Source organism: Parasteatoda tepidariorum, chromosome 6 (genome assembly GCF_982258835.1).
Source record: "Parasteatoda tepidariorum strain Cologne lab strain chromosome 6, Ptep-v5.0, whole genome shotgun sequence".
Classification (NCBI taxonomy): Eukaryota; Metazoa; Arthropoda; class Arachnida; order Araneae; family Theridiidae; genus Parasteatoda; species Parasteatoda tepidariorum.
In genome coordinates, this window is record NC_141760.1 from 60696435 (window position 1) to 60720543 (window position 24109).

Below are 24109 nucleotides of genomic sequence, written 5' to 3' on the forward strand. Positions count from 1 at the left end.
TTATCGCTATTAGTTAATAAAATATTTTAGTGCAGATTAATTTTTTATTATGAGGACCAGAAATTGTCTTTAAGAATTCAAAATAGATATTCATTACGGTTTGAAATCACCAGATAAGTATGTTTGAAGTCCTTGAACTAAAAAGAATGTGGGGCAGCACATTTTGTCCCCTACCCCCAATTCTAAGAAACATCCCTTTCAAGTACGGAAAAGCTGCTCAGTAGGTGGTCGTTGATTACTTGTATCTATAGAACAAGCTAAAAGATTCATTTGGCGAAAAGGGTGTAAAAAGAAGGAGATAAACGTAGCCCCTAGTTTTCTTCTTTCTTCGAAAAATAGAAATGGTGCTCTCAGCAAGTAAGTAACAAGTTTTTTCTCTTTAGTTCATGTAATTTAAAAAATTTTTTAACTTATTTATTAAATAGCTTTTTAAAATTAGTTTAATTCGCTTTGATTTTATTTGCTAAGTTTTTAGAAATTATGTTTTATAACTATAATACTTCAGTTGGCTATTTTATCTTATGCTTTCCTGTTGTTTAGTTTAAGCTGCTAGTTTAGTTCTAAAATGAATTAGACGATTTTTTTAATAAATAAAAGTTCAATTAACTCTATCTAATAAAAGAAAAATTTATGATTTCTTATGCATTAATTAAAAATGCTTCTTTCATTTTTCGGAAGCATTGATTAATTTAATAATTTACTTCATTTCGGTAGCCATATTTTTTCTCTGAAGGATTGTTAAAAAACATTATTTGAATTATCTAAACCGCGGGTGTCACTTATTGTTTCAAATAATAATTTTGATTAGATATAAGAAGAAATATTTTTTGAACCACCATAAAATAAATAAATAAATAGTAAGAGTTTAAATTTTCTCATCTCTAATTAGTTACTTTATATTTAAATTATACTTTAATTTTGATATTTTTCTGCTTTGACTTTTTTAAATTAAAAAAAATAATAATAACGCTGGTAAATATGTAAAAATTGTTCCACTAAACACTTCCACTTTTAAAGTTTTTTTGAGTATTTTCAGAATATATTTTTAAACAATTTAAATATTTGTATTGATACTCAATATAATATATTCTTTGTTCTAAATAAATAAATAAATAACAAAATGACATATTAAATAAAAGGACAGTATTTCTAATTTTTATTTTGTTGTTTTTATACTTCTTTTGCATTTAATGAATTGCTGTAGAGGTATAAGAACATTTCAAATCTTTATATTAAGTTTAATTTTACGATTAAATTTGTTTTAAAATGAATTAATTCGTTATAAAATTATTATGTTGTAAAACTGAATTTGTTATAAAGCAAATTTAATTTAAAATTACGTTCAATTTTTTTGAATAGAAATTAGAATATTATTTCATGGTTATTATTTTTAAAATTTATTCATAAGTATAATAATATTTTCTGTATAATAATTTTTTCATGAAATAAAGCTTTTTGTATTAAATATTGTTGGTCCTCAATGCTATAAAGACGATTACTAATTCTTTTTTTCCAGTTATTGTGCAAAATCTATAATTTATCTCATGTAATTTATCTTCTTCTTAATTTACTATTTTGAGTTTTTAAATGGTTGTTAATTCTAAAATATACCTGTTCAGCCTTCACCTTTGACAATTTTGTGTTTAAGAAAGTGTATACATTTTCTACAAAAAAGAATTTTTATTAATTGTTTAATTAAAATTTATGATGATAACTGTGTAGGGGAAATATATATTCTAAAAGTTGTTGGAAACTATTCCTCAAAAATTCAGGAAATTTTATTTTTAAAATTGAGAGGGAGCCCTAACTAACAAAAGCTTTATTTAGAATTTGTCTATTTATTTTAATTCTAATTTATCTATTTATTTTAATTCTAATTGGCTAAAAGACTAGTTCTTTTTCTAAATTAGAATCAAAAAAATTTTAAGAGAAAATTTGGTAAGGTAAAATTTGGTAAACATTCAACTTATCGTCAGTTACCAAAAATATAAATATTCGCCGTAATTTTAATATATGATCCTTCTCTTTCCTTTAAATCAAAATTAATTTCATTTAAATCAAAAAATTGTTTTTAACAAAAATTATAAAATATAATTAGTTAGAAACAGTTTTGATTTTGTTGATTTTTAACTGTTTTTATGACGATCATACTCTAATTTATTCCTTTTCTTTTATGGAAAGACAGGGCGAAAGATCCAAGAAATGCTAATCCAGCGATCAACAGCCATCAACAGCAAAATAAGGTAAGAACATAGTGAAACATTAAATATTAATATTTTTTTCAATTAAATCACATATTTTTGATTTGCAAAAGAATTTTGATTTTTTTAATTAATAATTATTGTGCTTATCAAAATTAAGTTCACTTTATGTATTTCTCTAACACAGTCTTTATTAATAACAAGTGTTTTTATTACTCATATAAGCTTTTATATTTATATTTTTGCAATATTCTTATTTAATAATTTCTTAATAAGGTTTCGTAATAAATGAAAAATGCACTTTATGAATGTATAAATTAGGTGAAAAGATGTGCTGACAATTTTATATCATTACGATATTTTAGTATTTGTTTTCTCTGTTTTCATGCCTGTTATAACATTTTTTTATCATTCTATTTTTTTAATTAGTTAGAAAACAAAATTTTAAAAGAAATTATTTTTACTGTTAAAATAACTACGTAAAGTTATGAATGAATAACGAAATATTTTTCGTTATTTTATTTGAAATGATAATATTATATAACATTTCATTTTTCCATAAGTTTCACCAGCATATAATATTCGTATTAAAGCAATTATTTTAGCAAATATTTTTTACTTAAAAAAATACATGAAAAAAATTAAAAACTTTGTCCACATTAAATTTGGGCTGAAAGGCTAAAAGTATTCCCCTACAAGCTCGTGCTAAGTTTTATTGAATTTACCAATTCACATTTAGTTCCTCTAACACACCACATGCTTAGAGTATAAACAAGATAAATGATAAACAATGAACTTATTGTCATATTCCATAACTGAAATAAAAATATTTACATTAATCTTCATACATGATTTTAGAAACAGTTTTTTTTTTAATGTTTCGATTTTGTTGTTTTTGTTTTAACTAATTTTACAACTATCATATTCTAATTATAGTTTTTTTTTTTCTTTCATAGGGAGTCAGGATGGAAGATCAACAATGAAGATAAAACTCAAAATTTAAAAATCAACAAAAAGGATGGTAAGAAATAAATTTATATTTTACCTTAGGTTACCATATGGTTGAAAAGAAACCAGTTTTTTTTGTTTAAACTGGGGGTTTTGTGTTTTTTTAAAACAATTTGTGGGACATTATTTTAAGCCAATTGAAATTAACCGAGCCAATTCAAGGTCTTTCATAGCATTTAACTATTCCTTTAACTATTAATTAATATTTTCAATAAACAACTAAAAATATCTACTCTTTTCTTTAAATATATTAACAAAATATCTAATAAAAAAGGAAAGAACTAAATATTTAAGTATGCAGCTTTATTTAGCAAGCAAAATAAACATTCAGCATTTAAATTTGATTTTAGTGATACCATAAAGAATGATTCTCTACCTTGCTTGCCCGTAATATAGAAATGCTATATTTCAATATTGTTTAATTAATGTTATTATTCAGATGTGTATAATTTATGATATTAGTATGTAATTAAATTTCATGGAACATAATTATTTTTTAATCCATTAACATAATATAAATTTTTATATATTTAAGGCAATATATCATATATATTTTATATGAATGATAATTAAAAAGTGTTTTCTTATATGGTGCATTATAATTATTTGATAAAAAAAAAACAAAATTGATAAGGAAAGATATAATAAAAGCAAGTTTTTATACTAATAGTTTAATAATAAAGTATAAATTTTCTCTCCATTTATTTTAGCATAATAGTTTATTTAATAAGTTAAATAATATCCGAGTTCATAGTCCTGAAATTTCTGAATTCCTGATAAAGAAAAAAAAAACAACTTTATTCTCATGTTTTTTTAGCTTTTTGCTCTGATTTCTGACAATGTCTGTGTTCAGAACATCACATATTCTACAAATACTAATGCAGTTCCTAAAACTATCAGTTTGAATAATCAAAAGATTTGTATTTCTGATGTAATATATATATATATACATATACATATATATATATATATATATGCCAAGACACATATATTTACTTTGCCTTCCTTTCAAAATAATTGAAACTCCACTTAAAAGTAATTTATTAAGGATGTCACGAATTTAATTGCAGATTTTAAATAAATATTGGTATGAAATAATATTAAATAATTGATACTGGTTACAGAAGTACTATTAACATTTCCTAATTATCAATCTCAAACTGTTACGAATCGCTCATTAATAGAATTAAAAAAATTATTCAAGCTTTGTTTTTGGAATTAAAAAATTTATATCTAGAGCAAATTATACTTTTTTGTTAATTTTTTTTTTACAGTTAACTGATAAATGTATAATGTACCAGCAATTTGGTTATTAATATAATGTCGCATTAAATAAAATTAAATATAACATGAATATTGTTAATAAATTGTTGGGTTTAAGAAAATCATTTAAAAAAAATTTTTTTTTTCTACGTTTACCATTCAAAACATTGAATGAATTGTTTTCATAACACTTAACATTACTTTAAAATATTATTATAGCTACAATAGTTAACATTTCTAACTAAGATGGTTAAAATTATTTAATTATTACAAAACTAATTGAATAAATAGAATTATAATTATGTTTTTCATTCTCAATTTGCTAATGAATGTTAAAGTTTGTGATACTATTTTTCAATTAGATATCTAAAGCAGATTAAATTAGTTTAGATCAGATTGCATTGCTGAAAAAACTTTTTTAAATTACTTTGGGTAGAATAAGTCTTGATATCTATGAGCTACATATATATGAACTGCATTTAAATAATTAAAAAATGAAATGTGAATAATTTTAATATGTTTGGCAGTTGATCTATTTTAAAAAATAATAATTTGCTTGCATATCCCTTTCATCATTTCTTAGTAAATAACCTTATTAATGGAAAAAAAAAAGACTTGAATTAAACATACTATAAATAATGTTTTTATTAGTTACATAGTATAAAAAGTATTTATAATTATAATAGTTAAATGATAAGTTTATTTAAGTAATTGATTTTTTTCAAATCTATTTCTTTAAATCAATACTTTTCTTAAGTATAATCATTAAAGGGATGTATGACTATAATAATTTACATACATATCTCTTTTATTATTTCTTAGTGAAATACTATCATTATCTCTGAAATCAGATCTTAGTTGTTTTTTTTAAATGCAACCTAAAGAATGCATATTTATTAACTAAATTCAATATCATATTTTTATAATTAAATTAATAATTTTTTGTAAAAATAATCAGCTTGTCTTAATCCATGGCTTTTAAAAAATCAGTTGATTTAAATCAATGATATTTTTTTTTTCTGTGAACATTTAATATATCTATAGTAAAATAAATTGCTTTATTTTTTGCAGGAAAAAGGCTCATTGAAATAAAGCTTCTGGAATGGGATCAAGAAAATATATTTGTCCATATGTAAATAGTGTATACAGATGTATTGATTTGTTACAAGGAAATAAAACTCCTTCATGGTTTATTTTAAGCTTTATTGTTGTTAAAATTCCTGCTTTTATATATTTAAAATTACTAAAATGGTGTATTATTTACTAGTACAAAATATTTTTTTTTGAAAAAACTATTTATGATATATACTGTTTATCTAATATTTAATAAAATTAATGACTTGATGAATATACACAAAATTATAGGATAAATAAACTTTTGTGTGTAAGTTTCTATCAATAAAAGCTAGATGTAGGTTTTAAATATATAAGCATTATTTTAAAAACTTAAATAACTTATTTATTGAGTTGCATTGTGTTTTATTTTAGAATAAAAATTTGTACTTAATTTCCTCTATCTCAAAATGCTTAAAAAATTTAAATACTCAATTCAAAAAGATTTTTTTTTTATATGCTTCTACTTTAAATGATAGCGCTTATAATTGTTTAAAATGAAATAAAAAAAGTCTATTTTATTGTACGAAGATTCATTGGACATTTGGTTATAAATTAAATAATTGTTTTACACCATTTTGTTTTTTATATTGTCCTAAAACAGTATGAATGTAATGACAGTTGTTATTATATTACAATATAAAAAGCTAAGAATCAATAAATTACTATCACTGATATCAGCCGAGTAGAACAAACACTCGTGACAATTTATGTTCCCTAAATAAGAATTGTAACAAAATGCAGCAAGAAGGCTTTGAAATTAAAAGCTAAGTTCTAATAATAAAAAATAAAAAAAATGCCGAGACACCTAAAATAAAGGTGTGATACCGGCAAGGACGCCATTAAAACTTTCTATTGAACCGAGTTTGAGGTGAGTTAAGGGTGGTGCATTGGTAAATAAGGCAAAGAAGTTCGCCTAAACACCTGAAATAAAGGTGCGATATGGGCGAAAACGGCATAGACGTTTTCTAATCAGCCTACAGTTAAGGTGCCTTAACGGCAAGCGAGGCAACGACGTATGCCAGTGAACGTATTCAGCTTTTGATAAAAAGGCAAAAAAGACATCATAAAGGTTCAATAAAAGCCTTTACGGCAATTTTCTCTTTATTCTGTGAAAAAAAATTTTTTCCCCGGTATTTAACAGGCAAAAATGGCAAAGCAATCCAGAGGCAACAAAATAGTCCCGGTCCTTCAACGATTGCCAGAAGTTTGCCTGAAATGCCATGCACTGGCCCTCATTCTGGCCCAGATTTCACTTTATTAACGGAACCGATACGGCAATGAAAAGCCCGCCGTAATGGCACTTTAGGTGAGCCGGCATTGTCCCTTCACTAGCCCAAAAGTTGTGTGCTTGTTGGGACGTTAAAGCTGAGCCAAGTTTCTCACATAAGTTAGTTCGTTAATTAACGTGATGTTAATTAAATGGAGTGATGTTCATTAAATGTTAATTAATTAACGTGATGTTAATTAAATGGATTTATTTATTTTATTATGATTGTAATATGATTTTGTTTTGCGTATTTAGGAAACTTCGATGCATAATTAGTTTGTTTATATTCTACACTGCTTCGTGCTCGTCTTAGTGTTAAGTAAGAAATATATAGTGAAAGAAATTATATCTTTGCGAAAGAAGATTCGTGAAAAAATATCGAATGTTTCACTTAAGAGAATTGATATTTATCGGGCTTAGCTTACTTGAAATAGAATGGAGAGAACAGTTGCTAAAGTAAACAAATGCCTCGTTTCTACAACCAATCAGGATTGAGCTACCTTAACTACGTCACTTGTAGGTATTCCACTCTAAAATAATTAGATAGCCTAATATATATATTCATATCTTAACATTAGTTATTTATGAGACATTTTGTCCCTGTACAATAAAAATTTAATACTATAATTAAATGTAACGAGTATTACATATGCATCATTACATATATGTCTTATCACGGGATTTATAATCGTAGAAATTTATCAGGTATGGTGATTAAGTTTTCCCACCTGTAGAGGAGTTTCTTTGGTTGTCATCAGCATGAAATTAATAAAAATTATAAAATAATAAATTTTCGGAATTTTTTTCATTTATTTATTCAAAAATATTACTCTTATTGACTTTTGATTTTTATTGCTATAATCAAAATGTAAGGCTTAGAACATAAGGCAAAACTTATTAATTGTTAAGCAATTATTATACTGCTATATTTATGTAAAACTGTGTTGAAATAAAACATGTACTTAAATTAATAAATACAAAACTGTGAAATATTACTATTGTGAAATATTACTAAGAAATTGCTTTTCATATTATTACTGAATAATCATTTTGGAAAAAAAATATTTAATGACTGTAGCAGCAATTTTTCTTTTGAGCTTTTTAAATACAAATTTATATAGCAAAATAGTACGAGAAGTTGCAGGGGTTGCCGAATAACTTAGGTTATAGCAATAAAACTTCATTTTACGTGTTATTTTAATTAAGTGATTAAATCGAGTGACTGAAATTAAAGTGATTACTAAAACAAAATAATTTATGTTCACAAATAGATCATGAAATAATCATAAGAGAATTGTTTGAACGTGGAAAACACGTGCGTGAGCAAACAGAAATCTCTTAGTACATGATTTCGTAAATGATTAGTAAATGATTAGTAAATAATTTCAACATTCTAAGAAAAAAAATCTGCTTTGATGGAAAAAACAACAGTTTATTGTGAAGTTATGAGAATTACTAAGCTACTTAAAAAGTAATTACAATGTCTTTGATCGAAAGGTTTTAAGGGCTCAAGAAAAAGCTTAAGGCATGTTTGTTGAGGTTGAACTATAGTTTAACTTCACTCTAGCGACAAAGATTTTCGATTTTTTTCCATTTAATTTGTTTAGTCATTTCCACTTGCAAAAGTTTTTTATAAATATTTATTAACTTCCTAATTTAAAAGGGATATAATTGCAAAATTGATAAGTTAAATTTTCATTCCTAATTTAAAATAAAATTTATTCATTATGCACAGTTATTTCAATTGGAAAAAAATTCTGATAATTACTTATTAATTTTCTGATATAAAATAGCAATACTTTTATTTTGTTCATTTTTTCGATTCGCAAAAAATGTTCTTATAATTATTTACAAATTTTCTAATATAAAATATTAGTAATTTTTTTTTTTAAATTTTCAAATTTAAGTAAAAACGTTTATTATCATTATTTATAAATTTTCTAATGCGAAATATTATTAATTTATTTTGGTTGGCTTAATCAATTTGCAAAGAGTGTCTTAATTATGCATTAATTTTTTAATTTAAAATATAATTTTTTATTTATTTCAGTTGCTTAAATTTTAAAAATGTTTCTTGTAATTATTTATTAATTTTCTAATTTAAAAAAAATCATAAAATTTTTTTTTCGATATACAATGTGATCTTACTCCCGGGGACAGTCCGTAAAAATGCGCCAAATTGGCAAATTTCAAAATGGTTTCAAGAGCAACATGCAAGTTCAAGTGATTTCAAAACTAAACATACACAAAAGTGATATGCAGCTTTGGCACTCAAGAATAAGGAAAGGTTGATTCATATTTCAATATGACTGGTTCTCAATTACAGCTGATAACTGGTGATACAAACGAAGTAAAAGCAGCACACTCTCACTTCGACCACAGATGGTGAGGATCGAACTCACTACCTCTAATCGCGCGTGAGACTTAATTGGTTTATAAATCAGCCTATCAAATCACAAACTGGCATGTCATTCGACAATCCTTTATTAACCATATGTCATGCTAACAATCGTCCGTCATGTTAAACAACAACAATAATACTTTTGAAATATATCAATGAAAACGAACACTTATGCAAATCACCATTAACTGCTTAGGTTTCACAATTTGGTCATCTAATAAACAATTGAAAAAGCAATTGAAAAAAAATATGAAAAATGCATTTAAAGTTAATCAGGTTAATATATGCTGAAAATGCACTTAGAACCATTTCAAAGAAAAATATGTTTCTACAAATTATTTTATGTTTTTAAGAGTATTTTTAAAATTTTAAAAAAAGTTATGAAAAATTCAGAAATTTAAGCTGATTTAAAAATTGTAGCACTGTTGTCAATATTTCGCCTTTATTACTTCTACTTCGATTACATGATAATTTTATGCTCATTAAAAGTTTATCTTACAATAAGTAATAATCATACAAAATATTAATATTAAACAAGATTAGCTGAGTAGTAATTATGAATAATTTTTTGCGTTAATTTGCTCAGTAATAAATTGTAAATATATTTTGCGTTCACTAGCTCAGTAATAAATTGTAAATAAATTTTTTTAACAAGCTCAGTAATAAATTGCAAATAATTTTTACGTTATCTTGCACAGCCTTAAATTGTAAATAATGTTTTAAGGGAAATGAGATTTATTTTATTTTTAGAATACAGAAATATGCAATTATTTGATGATTTACAGAAAACACTTTTTGTTTGGTGAAGTATCCTTTTTAAGACACGCGCGCGAACTAAATTCACTTCAGAGCAACTTATATTTTTTACACTCGAATTTCATACGTATCTGGGGTTATCGCTTTGGTAGATCCTAAAATTGGAAACCCGGGCATTTCGAGAAAAAGATGCATCTATGTTTATTGTAATAAAATGAATTATATAGAAGTAAGGGATGCGTAAAATTATTTTTCTATGGAGAAAATCTCCTTTGCTACTTTCAAAAAGTCATTTCAGAAGGTTATTTCGTCTCACGCAGAATATCATGAACTTAAAATTGCACTATTTCTAAAACACATATCGGTACTTTTGAAATGCCTCTTTCTTTCAGAAAAAGAGATATGAAATAAAAGAATGCTAATGTAACGAAATGTATGACATATTTGAAATAAGAGAATTGGGGAGTTTCAATATATTCTTAAAAAGCACATGCACTATTATAGGAAGAACATTAGATAGCTATTTATTTTACAAAATATGTGAACTATAGGTGGTATTTTCGAAAAATTAATGCATAAGCTTAAATCCGATTTCGAAAAATAATCTTCAAAAGACATTTTTTATTTGTAAGTTTAAACTTAAAGGTGAAATATGTAAATAACGTATGGTTTTTTATGCTTATGCAAAGAACGGTGTGATAGATTACAGACGTAGCGATAAAAATTGAAAATTCAGGATGATTTTAAATTTTTTCTTCGCGCTTGAAGTTGATTCACGTACTAAAAAATTAAAAGTAATTTCATCGCTGGTATTTGATTCAGGATCTTGAATATTATACATTTATTATTTTCAAAATGTGCATCGCTGATAATAGTTTGAATTTGGGATATTGAATACAATAATATCGTGACAACTTTGAAATTCTGAAAATGTATATATATCTTAAGCTATATCTTAAAGCTATATCTTTTATCTATATGTGCATTGTTAAAATATTTTTAGCTATATCTTTTATCTATATATATTATTGATGTACCTTTAACTATATCTTATCTTTATTTTATGTATACATAGCCAAAAGATAAGTACTTTAAAATAAATAAATATTAAATGCCTGTATACTTTACAAAATTTTGTAAGCAGATTTATAGCTATATAGTTTTATATGCTTGAAACTGTTTCAAATAATCATGCTCTATATAAACCTCTCACCATAAAATGTCTTATTGGCAAGAGACATGATATTATTAAATAATTTAAAATATATAAGTTACTCGTTTATTTTTCATAACGTTTACGTAAATTGTTGTCTTAACTATATTTTGATCATAGATTCATGATAAATTTTTTTTAAATTTCCATTGTTGCTACAGACAGATATTAAATTTAAATTGATGTTACGAAAATTTATTGAACTTTAAAATATTAGTTCCATTCAGTTCTTACCATTTGTATTCATATTTAAAATGATTTTAAAAAATCCGTGTTCACCTTTACATATTTTAAATAATAAAAAAAAAATTTTCACCTAATTTTTTGCACATTCATGTTCTGAAATTAGCCATAGGTGCTTAATTGATTTATATTTTAATAAAATATGATGTTACATTTTCTTCAATTTTTCGTGTGTTTTCTTAGTCACGGTTTTTATCTAATTCTGTGCCGCAAAAAAATACAAACAAGTTATACACTTTTTTGCATTAAAATAAGTTCGAAAAAAATCTTTCATTATGAAGTCATGTTTTCTATACAGTTTTAAAAACTGATTTATTTGGCGAAACTTCGCAAATATTTTGATTATTTCCTTGCTATTTATTTAATAATAAATAGACAACATAAAAGTTACTGCTTAATTTTGAAGTATGTTTTCGAAGGAACACTCTACAGTATTTGCAAACTTATTTTTTCCAGCTGTATTAAAAATCATCATAAGTAGTTCAGATGCTTTTAAAATGTTTTATGAAATAAATAACAATGAAGCAAAGATATAAGAAGAGGCACTACAAAAAGAGGAGAATTTTTTTATATTTTTAAATAGATTTATATTCCTACAAATGAATCATTTCTAAACCAATTTTTTTTAAACTAATGAATTTTTTATTTCGTTCTAGAATTTAAATTAATGAAACAAACGTTCATATTGAGCTTCAACCTCAAATAAGGATTTAATTTTTCTTTTAAAAAAATAAGCTGCATAAGATGACAAAAAACATTATTAAAATAGTACTTTTTCTTACATAAAAAATATCAAATTAATTCCTTTAATTCATCAATATTTTTTGCTAAAGTTCCAGTGGAGAGAATTAAGAGCATTTGGAAACATTCTTTTTCATAATCAAAAAATTATAATTGTATTAATAACTTTATTTTAAATTAAAAATAAACAAAAATAAGAATTTATTAAAAATTTTGAATTTTTAAAATCAAATTAAATACCTACACTAAAATATTCTGAATGAGAATTAAGGAGCATAACACATTCTTAGTAACACGCAGATACCGTATTATACTTATTGCACAAATATTAGTTTTAAATTAATACTTTTTTAAAAATTCTGAATTAAAAATATTTTAATTAAATATAATTGAATATCTAACACAAAATGAGAATGTAAAAGTTGCAAAAGAAGATACTCTAAGCATTTAAAAAAAGATCTGACTTTTTTTTAAATATTATCACTAGGATTTGTTGAATGCGAGCTTAATGAGGCTTATTTGGTTTATGCGTTAATTATATTTTTTCTAAAAAATTCTGAAACTGCGAAGATAAATTTGATGTAAAACTCAACTGGACATTGACTAAATATTATTTTATAATAAAAATATATGATATATATTTTTAAGGATGGTAGTTTTAGCTAAATGTATGAATGCTCTGGAATTGAAAATTGTTTGCTCTTGAGATCGGTACATGCAGTATTATAATCTAGATTTTAAACTTTAACTATTATAAATAATTTTAAATGAATAAATTTATATTTTTGATTAGAAAAAATAGTTTTGTTTCATAATTTAAAAACAACAAGCATTTTTAAAATAATATAAATTTTAAAATATTAGAATATGCTGTTAAAAGTTTTGATGAACGGCATCTATAAGTTTTAAGAACTAAAGGTTTATTCTTGCTTTTTGTTTTATTCATTTCTTTTAAAATGTGCAATCGAAAAATATGAAAGTTTTTTTTTTTAACGTTTTCATCATAAATTTATGAAATATAATTTTTGGTTACATTTATAGAATGACTAAATATGTAGATCAAACATTTTTAAAATGAATATTTAAATTTTAATTAGAATATTTAATTGATTAGAATATTAAATTAGAACATTTAGTTTTAAAAAAAATTTCTTAGATTAGCAGTAATCAATTCAAATTGTTAGGAATAAATTTGATTGTAAAAAATATTGTTTCTGGTTTGCTGATTCTATTTATTATTAGTAAGAAATGGATTCGAGATAAATTTTTTTATCATTTCTAAATATTGCCATTTCCAGGATCTCAGTTCAGTTTAAGGATCCCCTCTAGTTATTACTTCAAATCCCAGTTTCAAGAATTCACATATAATTATATCTAAATTTATACACTCTCTACAGCATGAAAGTAATTTTTTTTATTATAATATTAATTTTATAATAAAGACAGACATCATATAAATAAAACTGTGATTCGATTATAAAATTGAAACTCTACTTGATTATTATTTTTCTTTAGACATGATTTCTTGGTAAGTGAAGTTGCATACATTTTTATACGAGTGAGCTACTATAGTTTCAAAAGATTCTACACTGAAATATGATTTCAATATGTAAGATTTTTAAGATTAAAAATAAAATAATAAAATTTTTGAGAATAATACTCTAGACTTGCGGAGTCCCGTCCCAAGGGACAGAGCGCTTGATTCTCAGGATTTAAATCCCAGCAATGAATAGTTGAATGAAGCTCTGCTTCCGGCGGTCTTACCGACCACAGTGCTTAAATACTTAGCAACTTTTACGCAGAAAATTTTTTAAGCCAATTTTTCATGCTAAAAAACCGTTGTGACTACAGATTTTACAAGAAATGCTGATACTACGGATTTACTTCGCAAGTTTTATAATAAGTAAGTTAAGTAAGTTTCTTTACAGTGCGTATATTAACACCTATTAGCTCCACTTGTTACCTTGTTAATACCTGTTAGTACCACCTATTATCACACACGTTGACCCATATTTTTAGAGGGAAATGTCAATTGTATCGAATAGTTTTAAGCGAATAAATAATTAGAATCTATTTTTGCTGCTTTTCCTATTTCCATCTTTGTATTCATTAACTTGAAACTAAACGTTATGAAGGCTGTTATTATTAATCTCCTTAATCTCTTAACCTAATTAATTTCTTTCATTTCAGATCCATGTAAAATGAACTTATATCGAATATAAAAAAATAGGTAAAGTTAACAAAGTGTATGGTAATGGCATTTTTGGTAAAGAAAAACTATAATTCTGGGAACGAAGTTAAAACATGTGGTTTTTAAACCATTCATTTATTAATTTTTCTGTTCTTATGGTTCTGTAATAAATGCATGAAATACTATCAATTCTCTTACTTAAGGTACAAAATTACAGAAGAAAAGAGTTAAAATATTTAATCAAAAAACAAAAGTGTGAACAATGTTATAAGAAAAACAAACTTAAGACAATTTAATTGGAATTTAGTAGGTGATTAAAGAAGAACTACTTAGAGGAGTATAAATAGAACTGGCAATGAATCATCTATATGCAATAATATATACATATAATCTTGATCGCAAATGGTAGAAGTGTTATGTTGCTAAAGGTACTAGTGCCTCTTAAGCTTCTAAATGTGATAAATCAATTTGGGGCAAATTGGATAATAAAATTGGATTTGTTTAGAAAACGAAGAACCATTTAAATTAAATTTCACTTTAAAGTTATTGACGTTGAAAAAATAACGTTGAAGGCTTTCGAGAACGCAAACAAATATGATATTTCAAGAAGGAACTATATATCTTTTAAAATGGCAACATAAGTACATTTGTTTAATTTTTTATTTTTGTGGCACAGGTAAGGATTTGAAAGATGCGTTGTCATCTCAACGACACGATTCAGAAAATAGGATTCTCCTAGTTATGATGTTCTTAGCTACAATAATACATAATCTTTTTCCTTTAGTTTCCAATACGTACAAATTGTAAGTTAATATAGTTACATTTTCAATGAAATTTCAAAGGGTTTAGGACTATAATTACTTAATCGACAGCAAATGAATCTGTTAAATTTACAGAAAAAAACTGACAGCTGATGTGCCTGTATAAAACCAATATAACAGTTTTTTACATAAAAAAATAATGATATTCAAAAGCAAACGTCTGTTTTTAAAGCAGACAAGTGCTGTTATTTTAAGAATCAAACTCTGCTATTTTAGCAAATAAAATTCTGCTATTTTAACAAAAAAAAAACACTAAAAACACTGTAAAATAAGTGTCAGCCTTGAGGTCAGTGAACACCGAGAGTCAATCCCATCTCCAGTCAACGTCAGGATTCGAACCCATGATTTCTTCATTAGAAAGTGAAAGCTCAGTATCTTTAGCCATGACAAGCTCTAGTGGTTAGTGATGGAAAAAAAAACTTAAACTGTCTGTATCTTAAGAGTCTCACTTATCAAAATCCTATTTTAGTGTAAAAACATTTAAAACTACAGTGATGAACCCTTAGAAAAATGTCTGGTAATTTATTTTACCGAAAAATTACATCTGATGACAAAAAAATAATAATAATTATAACTATCAATTCGACATTGAAGCCGAATTGAAATTTTATTTAAGCAATGCCAAAACCATAAAATAAATTTTAAAAGTTGGAGCAAGTAAAGAAAATAATCGTAAAATGATAAAATTATCTTACGTTAAGCAAATATGCATGCAAAAACTAGAATTTTGACAGTTTTAATCTGCTTATGATTAGGGTGAAAACTCTATTTAGGGAAAAACTGCTTTAAACCGTCAAGTAAACGGAGAAATTTCATAAGGGAAAGAATTTTTGCTGCGCACGAGTAATGATTAAGATCAGAAAAAACTTGAATTTATATTTAAACAGGCTTTTTCTGCAAAAACTTGCTTTTTTCCTGTAGAATTTGCAGTTATTTTTTATAATGATAATAATTAAAACATAGTAAAATAATAAATAAATGGTTTTCTTTTAAAAAACACTAAAATATATATATCAATATAAGTTAAGTTTTAAGAATATAATTAAATTTGTATATCGATTGAAATTGAAATTTAATTACTTTAAATTAAATAAAAAATATTTAGGGCTTTTAATAAATATTTAATTAAATATTGTAAATTTTATAAATAAGAATTTTTAATAATTATTTGACTAATTAAAATTCTATGCATAGTTATAGGAAATGCACAATACGACAGAAATTCAAATAAAATATAGTTTGCCCTGTTCCGCTTTTTCTCTCTTTCCAAAAATATACAAAAATAAAATTTCAGTCTTAAAATTTCGAAATAATTTTACATGGAAAGATAAATTAAGTCAATAAATTACCGAAATAAAATGTAAATCCCTTTAGCAATAATCATCGTTGAATATTATTGACTTTTTTTATTAAATTAGTACAAACAGTCAAAATAATGTTCGAAATTTAAATATGTTTAAAAGGATTAATTTTTTGAGATAAAGTACATTTTTCTGTCTGATATTGCAATTAATTTTAAAATTTAATTGATATATTTTTAGTAGATTTCCTGAATCATTGAAATATAAATTAATTTTCTAATTATTGGACATTTTTAAAAGTTTGTTAGGTTTAGGAAAACATTAAGCTTAAATAATTTGGATGTTATTGTGCTCTCGTTTTTGGATTAGTATATTTTAATTATGTTTCAAAAATTAGATTAAAAATAGGATTAATTTATTTCATGTTATTATTATTACAAGAATATTTTTTTTAATATTCAAAATATATTTTTGTAAATCCATGCTTAAAGTAAAATTAAACTCTTAAGATTTACCTGATTTATTTTTCTACTCAAATAATCGTACATTAAATTCTGAAAATATAATGCCTTAAACTTTTTACAAAAGACACCCATTTAGGAATTTACTGCAGCAAAGAAAATGCAAGCGACTAATGGAAAATATGTTGAAAGATTTCAGATAGAGTCTTGTTGCTTAAATTCGAACCTATTATCACTTATTTTACCTCACTTTTTCTTTTGTATTTTAAGTATTATATTAAAATTTAACATCTCATGTTTACTTTTTGAAATTTTCAATAAGAAACTAATTTAATTTTTAACAATAATATAAATAGATTTTTTATTGGATGCATTAAAAATAGCTGAAAACTTGGAAATGCAAGTAAAAATAAACAAGATATTTCAATGTATGGTTTTCAGTAATCTTCTCAGTAAATCAGGATCTCGTTAAAAATTTATAGACATATGCCCTGATGACTGGAAAATCTATGAAACTAAGATTTTGATATAAAACTATACTTTTTTTCCCTTCCATTCTTTTCTCTGACGGCAGTTAACTGCTTTCTTCCTATATTTTAGGCATTTCAGTAAAGTTTACATGAAAACGCTTAGGAATTCTTAAATTCTTTTTGGGTCTCAAACTATAAGATGAAGCTTCTTTTTCGTCTGAATTTCGCGATTCATTCAATACATCATTTTCATTCATTCTTGGATCGAGTTTAATTTTATAATCAGTAACATCATCTTAATGTTTAAAATAATCAGTTGAAATTACCTCCTGTGGATGAATCACTGAGTACGAGCATTCGTTAAGTGTAACTTTTCTAGAAACTTTTACAGTTTTTAATATTGGATCAAAGACTCGATAATTTGTTGAATTTCTTTCATATCCAAAAAAAAAATTGCTTTGAGCCCTTTTGGCGAAAGTTTCTGGCGCAATTGGTTTGGTACATGAGTTATACCTCGGAACCGAAAATTTTCAAATGCTTTAGTGACATTTGTTTACCAGTCCATATTTCGTAAGGAGTAGATTCAGGAGTGTGGCTAGTCGGCGCACGATTCATGATATACACAACTGTGCTAACTGATTCAGCCCGCAAAAACAATGATAATTTTTTACTGTGTAACATTGATCTAGCGCTTTCCATTATTGTTCTCGTGTTTCTTTCAGCTCATACATTTTGCTCGGGAGTGTAAGGAGCTGTGGTCTCAAGTTCAATGCCCTTTTCTTGAATGAAATCTTCAAGATCATGATTTTTGTATTTCTTTCCATTTTCTGTTCTTAACGCTTTTATTTTTGTAGACTGTTAATTTTCACAAAGAGAAACAAAGTTCTTGAAATTATCGAAAGCATCACTCTTATGTTTTAAAAATGCAACAGAATCATATCCACTGAAATCGTCCTTAAAAGATTCCAAAATTATTTGCACCACCTACTGATGTTGTAGACATTGGACCGCACAAATCACTGTGCATTAGCTCACCGGGTTAGCTGAGCCTTATATTCTCTATGACTAAATGAGAGTCCATGCTGTTCCATACTGACAACCTTCACAATGAAATTTATCAGAATCTAAAAATTTATTTTGTTAATAATTCTCTTTTCATTAGTTCTTTTAGAGATTTTAGATTGATGTGATCTATTCTCTTATGCCATAATTTGATGTGTCAATGCATATTGCATTTGTTTGATTGGGCATTACTGTTTTAAACAGCATCTGATATAAGTTGTTTTCAGAACGTTCTGCTGTTCCAACTAATTTGCCTTCCCCATTTTTATTTTATTTTAAAACCGTCGTTGAACAGCCGACCCAGATTTATGTGTTTATGAATACTAATATTCAATTCCGTAGGCTTGTAATTTTGAACCCGATCCAGAAGAAAAGGGAACTCCTGAATCCAGTATTGGGAGAAGTTTGCCTTTTTTGGAGGACTTTTTGATGGAGCTAACCAGCATTTGCGTTACATGGAGAAGAAGATCACGAGAACCTCCCTCTGTTGCACTCTAACACATCCGTCTACCACTGAGGATATTTCAAGTCAGCAGTGTGGTTGGTGCAAGTCGGATGCGGAATTCGTATCGACTGGTATTCAAACCCGGTTTGCCTCATTGGAAGGCGAACGCTCTATCCCCTGAGCCATCGCGGCTTTCTCCTTCCCTATTGTAAATATCAGCTTTATATTTTTTTTTATAAACTTTATTTCCCTGCTTGCAATCGCACCTTCAGATAGAAGATTTTTCTATAATCCTAGAGCATAAAACACATTATGTATCTTTCCTACTTACTACTCTTTTTGAATTAGCTTTTGGATTTTTATATTTCCTCGTCTTTTAAGTGATAGTTCTACATTGTTGCCAAGACGAATAACTTCATTTCCTCTTAGTTCTCCGAAACTTTCAAAATACTTCTTACTGAAGGTCACATGAGAAGACGCACCGATGTCCAGAATTCACTGTTCTTCATTTCTTAGAACCGTTTCTCTTTCACAAACTTCACTGTTAAATGCACTTTTGTTTTTTTCTGGAACATCATTAAATGTTTCACAAAGCTTGGAATGATATTCTCGGGCAAAATGGCTTTTCTTCCGACATGAGTAGAAAGTTATTTTAAATTTTTTCATACTTCTGGTTTGACTTTTTACCCTGTTTTCATTGCTTTGATGATTCGAAAATCGTTTTTTTTTTTTTTAAATTTTGGACGATTGGAAACAAAAAAGATAGTTTCTTCATCTGTCAATCTTTCAGTCAAATTTGATAAGTACCGTTTGTTATCAGCGACAGATAACCATTCTTGTCTAAAATTCCTAGATTTTGTTGGTAGTGTCCCCAAAATTTTGGCAATTACTGCTGCATTACTAGTGCTTTCGTTAGAATCATTGATCTGGTGCTCAAGGTTTTAAACTTTAGCTATGTACTAAGTTACAGTTTCATTACATTCCATTTTCATTTGGTAAAATTTATCGAGCAACAGCACTTTACTGAAATCAGATTTTACTTTGAAAATGAAATCCAGCTTTTCAAGCATTTCTTTTGACGATGAACAACTTTCAATTGGCGTAGATTGTGAAAGTTCCGCAGCTGCTGAAATGGCAAACATCGCAACTGCATCGCCCTTTTCCTACTTTTCTATTTTCATTTCACCAGTTTCTGGCTTAATTTTTCTTTGCTATTGCACACTGAAAAACACATTTTCTTTTCAGCGCACAATTGACCTGGAATCTACACTGAGAAAAATTCAGGCCGCTAAATTTAAGGATAGAAGAAGCAACCATGCTTGCACTAGCTCTAATGACGTTAGGTTTAGCGTAAGTTACATTCGCTTTCTATTATATTATCCTTAAGAGAAAATCGCAGAACAAATCTACTCACGTTACAAAACGTACGTGTACCCTGGCCCCATACATTCGATGACACATTGTATTATTTTTCCAAATAAATATTAGGTTTATTTTTTACTTACAAAAACAAGCACAAAGCCATATAGAACCTAAAACAACCTAAACATGGAAAAAAGTTGTCAGATGCTTAAAACTAAAATAATCACGAATACAATTAAGCAAATAATAAATTTAGGTTAAAAAAAGGACGTAGACAAGTGAGAATTATATTCCAACTGACGCATTTCGGAATTGTGCTTCCAATTGCAGAAACCATATATTTGGATCTGGTATCAAAAACGGTGGATGTTTAATGCTAACCCTAGTAATTCTCGGCTTAAAAATACTGCTTTTATCGTTTTCATCGTAGTCTGCCATTTTTCTTTGCTTAGTTTTATAGTCACCATTGAAGGGTAAGGATGAAATTACGTACCTTCACTCTTATCTGTTTATATAGGTAAAAATTGGCGCACTGAAAAACACCGAAAAATAGTATTATATATTTTTATTTTCATACCTTACATCTGAGAAGGAAAATTATAGAATTTGCCATTAGAGAGTTTCAATAATAAATAATAATAAAATTAGTTATAGGTAACGCTATAGTCCGGCAAATATAGGCTCCCGCTACGCACTTAATACTTCTTAGTGGTAACAATTAATGATATGTAATTTTTCAGATGACTAAATTTTACTTTTCTGCACTATCTTCCAGTTGAATGTTAATCACGTCCATCATTATGGACATAAATAATTTTAAATTATTACACATAAAACATTATAAAAAATTCCATCGTGGGTAAATTAGTTTTTTCGAATTTATAAAGTATAAAACCTATTTTTTTATGATTATAAAACGGCAAAAAATTGTTATAAACAGTTAGTGTTATGCAGTTGTTAATAATGTTTCTCTTAACACTAAAGTATTATGATTGCATTTCATTAATACTTTTGCAATCCAACTTAATTTGTGCTATACATTTTAATATTTTGCATAAGTTTTAAACTTTTATGAGACAATTTGATTGTTGATAAAAAAAAAAAATGAGCAACAAAAAATTGGGTTTAAGTAAATGTTAATGGTCAGAGATCCATTACAAAAAATACTGAAATTATATTGAGGTTATTGGCTTGTTTTTACGAATAATAAGTTTTCCGTAAATCTTGTTGAAGTGATTCTCTAAGGTTGCCATAGAGTGTAGAGAATCTGTCGAAATTAGTTAGCACCCTTTGTAAACCTATTAAAATGGAAATTGATTACCAACAGGATTTCATTAAACATGCTATGCTCAAAGACGAACATTGTAGTTGACATTAGAACGATTTGTCTTTATACTCACTTATAATTTACTTAATTATTTTAAGTAATAAATATAGCATAGAAACTCAAAACTCGAAATTGCTTTTTGTATTTATCAGTAATTAAAATTGCACAATAATTGATATTTGTAAATATCGTAAATGTTGCTTTATTTTTAATTCTTTAATCCGAATTTGTAAATCATAGTAATTTTATTCTTGAAGAAAATTTTTTATTTTAACAACTGTTGCAATTACCAATAGTATTAAATTATTATGCATTTATTCAAAGTTCATACATTAATATCTCTATTATATAAAATATTAGCTGAATACTGGTTCTCTGTACTGGGTCAAAAAAAGAAGTTTATCAATAAATCAGTTTTAATTACCATCTCAAATTCATGAACAAAACTGAAAGACACATAATTAAACTAAAATAATTCCAATTGATTTCAAAATTTTTACTGTCAGTTCCTCTTTCTGGTGGCTTTATGCTATAAGTTTAAGACAAATATGGTTTTTATAACCTCATCCATTCAAAATTAAGATTATTTATATTCAGAATCAGCTAATGTAGATTTTCGAAATCTCCCCATTATCTAACATAGGAAACCTAAGATAAATAATTCATATGAACGTGCATTAAAACTAATTCTTGATAGATTAGACCTGCAAGCTAGCAAATTACGTAAAAATGAGTTTTTTTTTATGATTCAACGTTGAATTGATAAGCCAATTTTAAACAAACGTTAGTTAAAAGTCTAATAAGTTACACTAGAGATCTCGATAGATCGATTAATTCTCACTCATGAATTGAAATAAACCGCAACAATACAAATTGATTTTTTTTCAGTTTGTTATATAAGAAAATATTTTATCTATGGGTTTAAATAACGACATAAATTCAAGCTACTTTGCTACCATGAATGAATTAAAATGTTTCATATTTAATAAATATCCGTCATATTTTAATTTACTTCTCAAATAAATTATACTTTAATTTTAAACGTCAGTCATATACTATTGAGATTTTATTAATTAGTTACCGTCTTCAAAATTGTGTCACTTCCAAGAATTTGAAATTCAATTACTGTTCAAATTCTTGAGAGTAGCTAAGATTAATATATCAGAAAAGTGAAGAATTGGAATTTATATTAATACATATATTTGATAGTTCTTAAGGAATAACGTTTACACATTGTTATAAAACTTTTAGATTAGTTTTTTTTCTTCAAATATTGTTTTTTTCTCCGAAAACTTCATTAACAAGTTATACTTTCTTGTGAAAGTCAAATAAATTCATTTTACTGGTATATTTAATTCACTTATCAAACACAATAACAGTAAATATATTTACGTTAAAATGAAGATAAAATATGCACCAGTTATTTAATGAGAATTGAAAAAAAAATTCAGTAAATGGTTCTTTAAATGAGGTTTTGAATCACGGGTACTCGTGTTAGTCTTGAAATAAAACTAAAGTTAAAATTAGGCCTTTTTAGAAAGTACATGATGATTTCCTGTGGATTTATACACTCACAAATCTGAATATATCAGAGTAGTTGAAAGCAAATGATTTGAGTATGCATACTAAAGGACACAATTCAGAAAAGAAGTATTGTTCCGAATAATATAAATTGAAGACAGAAAATAAGCAAAACATCCAAACCTGGTGAAATTTTAGTGCCTAGAGCTTTTTTCCTCGACGAAATTTGACGAAACTTTTTTGGAATGTTCTTCTCCATACATCATATTCAGAAGAACAAACGCACTTAATTTTTTCGGCATATTTTAAACTTCTTCACTTTCGTATCCCGTAACGAGTTATTCACTTTCCTTAAAAACTAAGTCTTATATTATTTTCCCTTAACAAGTTTACTACACTTTTCGCACCAACTTGTCTCGAATCAGTCAAATCAAAAACAGTTCCAAAAATATCGTCTGCTTTTTTAATGAATCTCGTTGTGCTGCTTTTTATTATTGCTTATGTAAACCATATTTTTTATGACTCTCACAGCTCAATAGATATAAATCACTTATTATTTTCAACATACATAGAACGTCATTAGAATATATTTAAAAATATTTTTAATAACAACTTCTTAGAAACTGCTTTTACCTAATGTACAACTATTTATTTCATAAATTGTTACCAGAATTGAATCAATATATTGTACTGTTCATTCAATATAAACCATTATATTAGATTTCTGCAAAGTTCTTAATTTAAAATTAGTAAGTTTAAACCAAAACTATATGTTTTATACAACTTATATATGTTTTATATATAAACAAACAATGATTGATGTTTTATAAACTTTAAAATATGAGGCTCAAAATGAATAATTCTTTGAATTTTTAACTCTTTTTTAAGGTCTTCAGTTTCAAATATTTGAAATATCATATTTTGATTTTTGATTTTTCT

General features: G+C 25.9%; 1 protein-coding gene and 1 long non-coding RNA gene across 3 annotated transcripts in view; one reads left to right on the top strand and one right to left on the bottom strand.

The window, feature by feature from the left end:
- The window catches only part of LOC107452296 (uncharacterized), a 163875-nt gene that overhangs the window by 132956 nt on the left and 6810 nt on the right, over positions 1-24109 (bottom strand). The gene's annotated exons all lie outside the window — the stretch shown is intronic.
- LOC147808072 (uncharacterized) lies at positions 6-5677 on the top strand. Of its 2 annotated transcripts, XR_015434706.1 has the most exons (4): positions 6-357; positions 2182-2242; positions 3158-3222; positions 5544-5677. It is a non-coding gene; the product is annotated as an uncharacterized LOC147808072 (long non-coding RNA). The 2 variants fall into 2 exon arrangements; XR_015434707.1 differs by lacking the exon at positions 5544-5677 and having other exon boundaries at positions 227-357; positions 2182-2243; positions 3158-3223.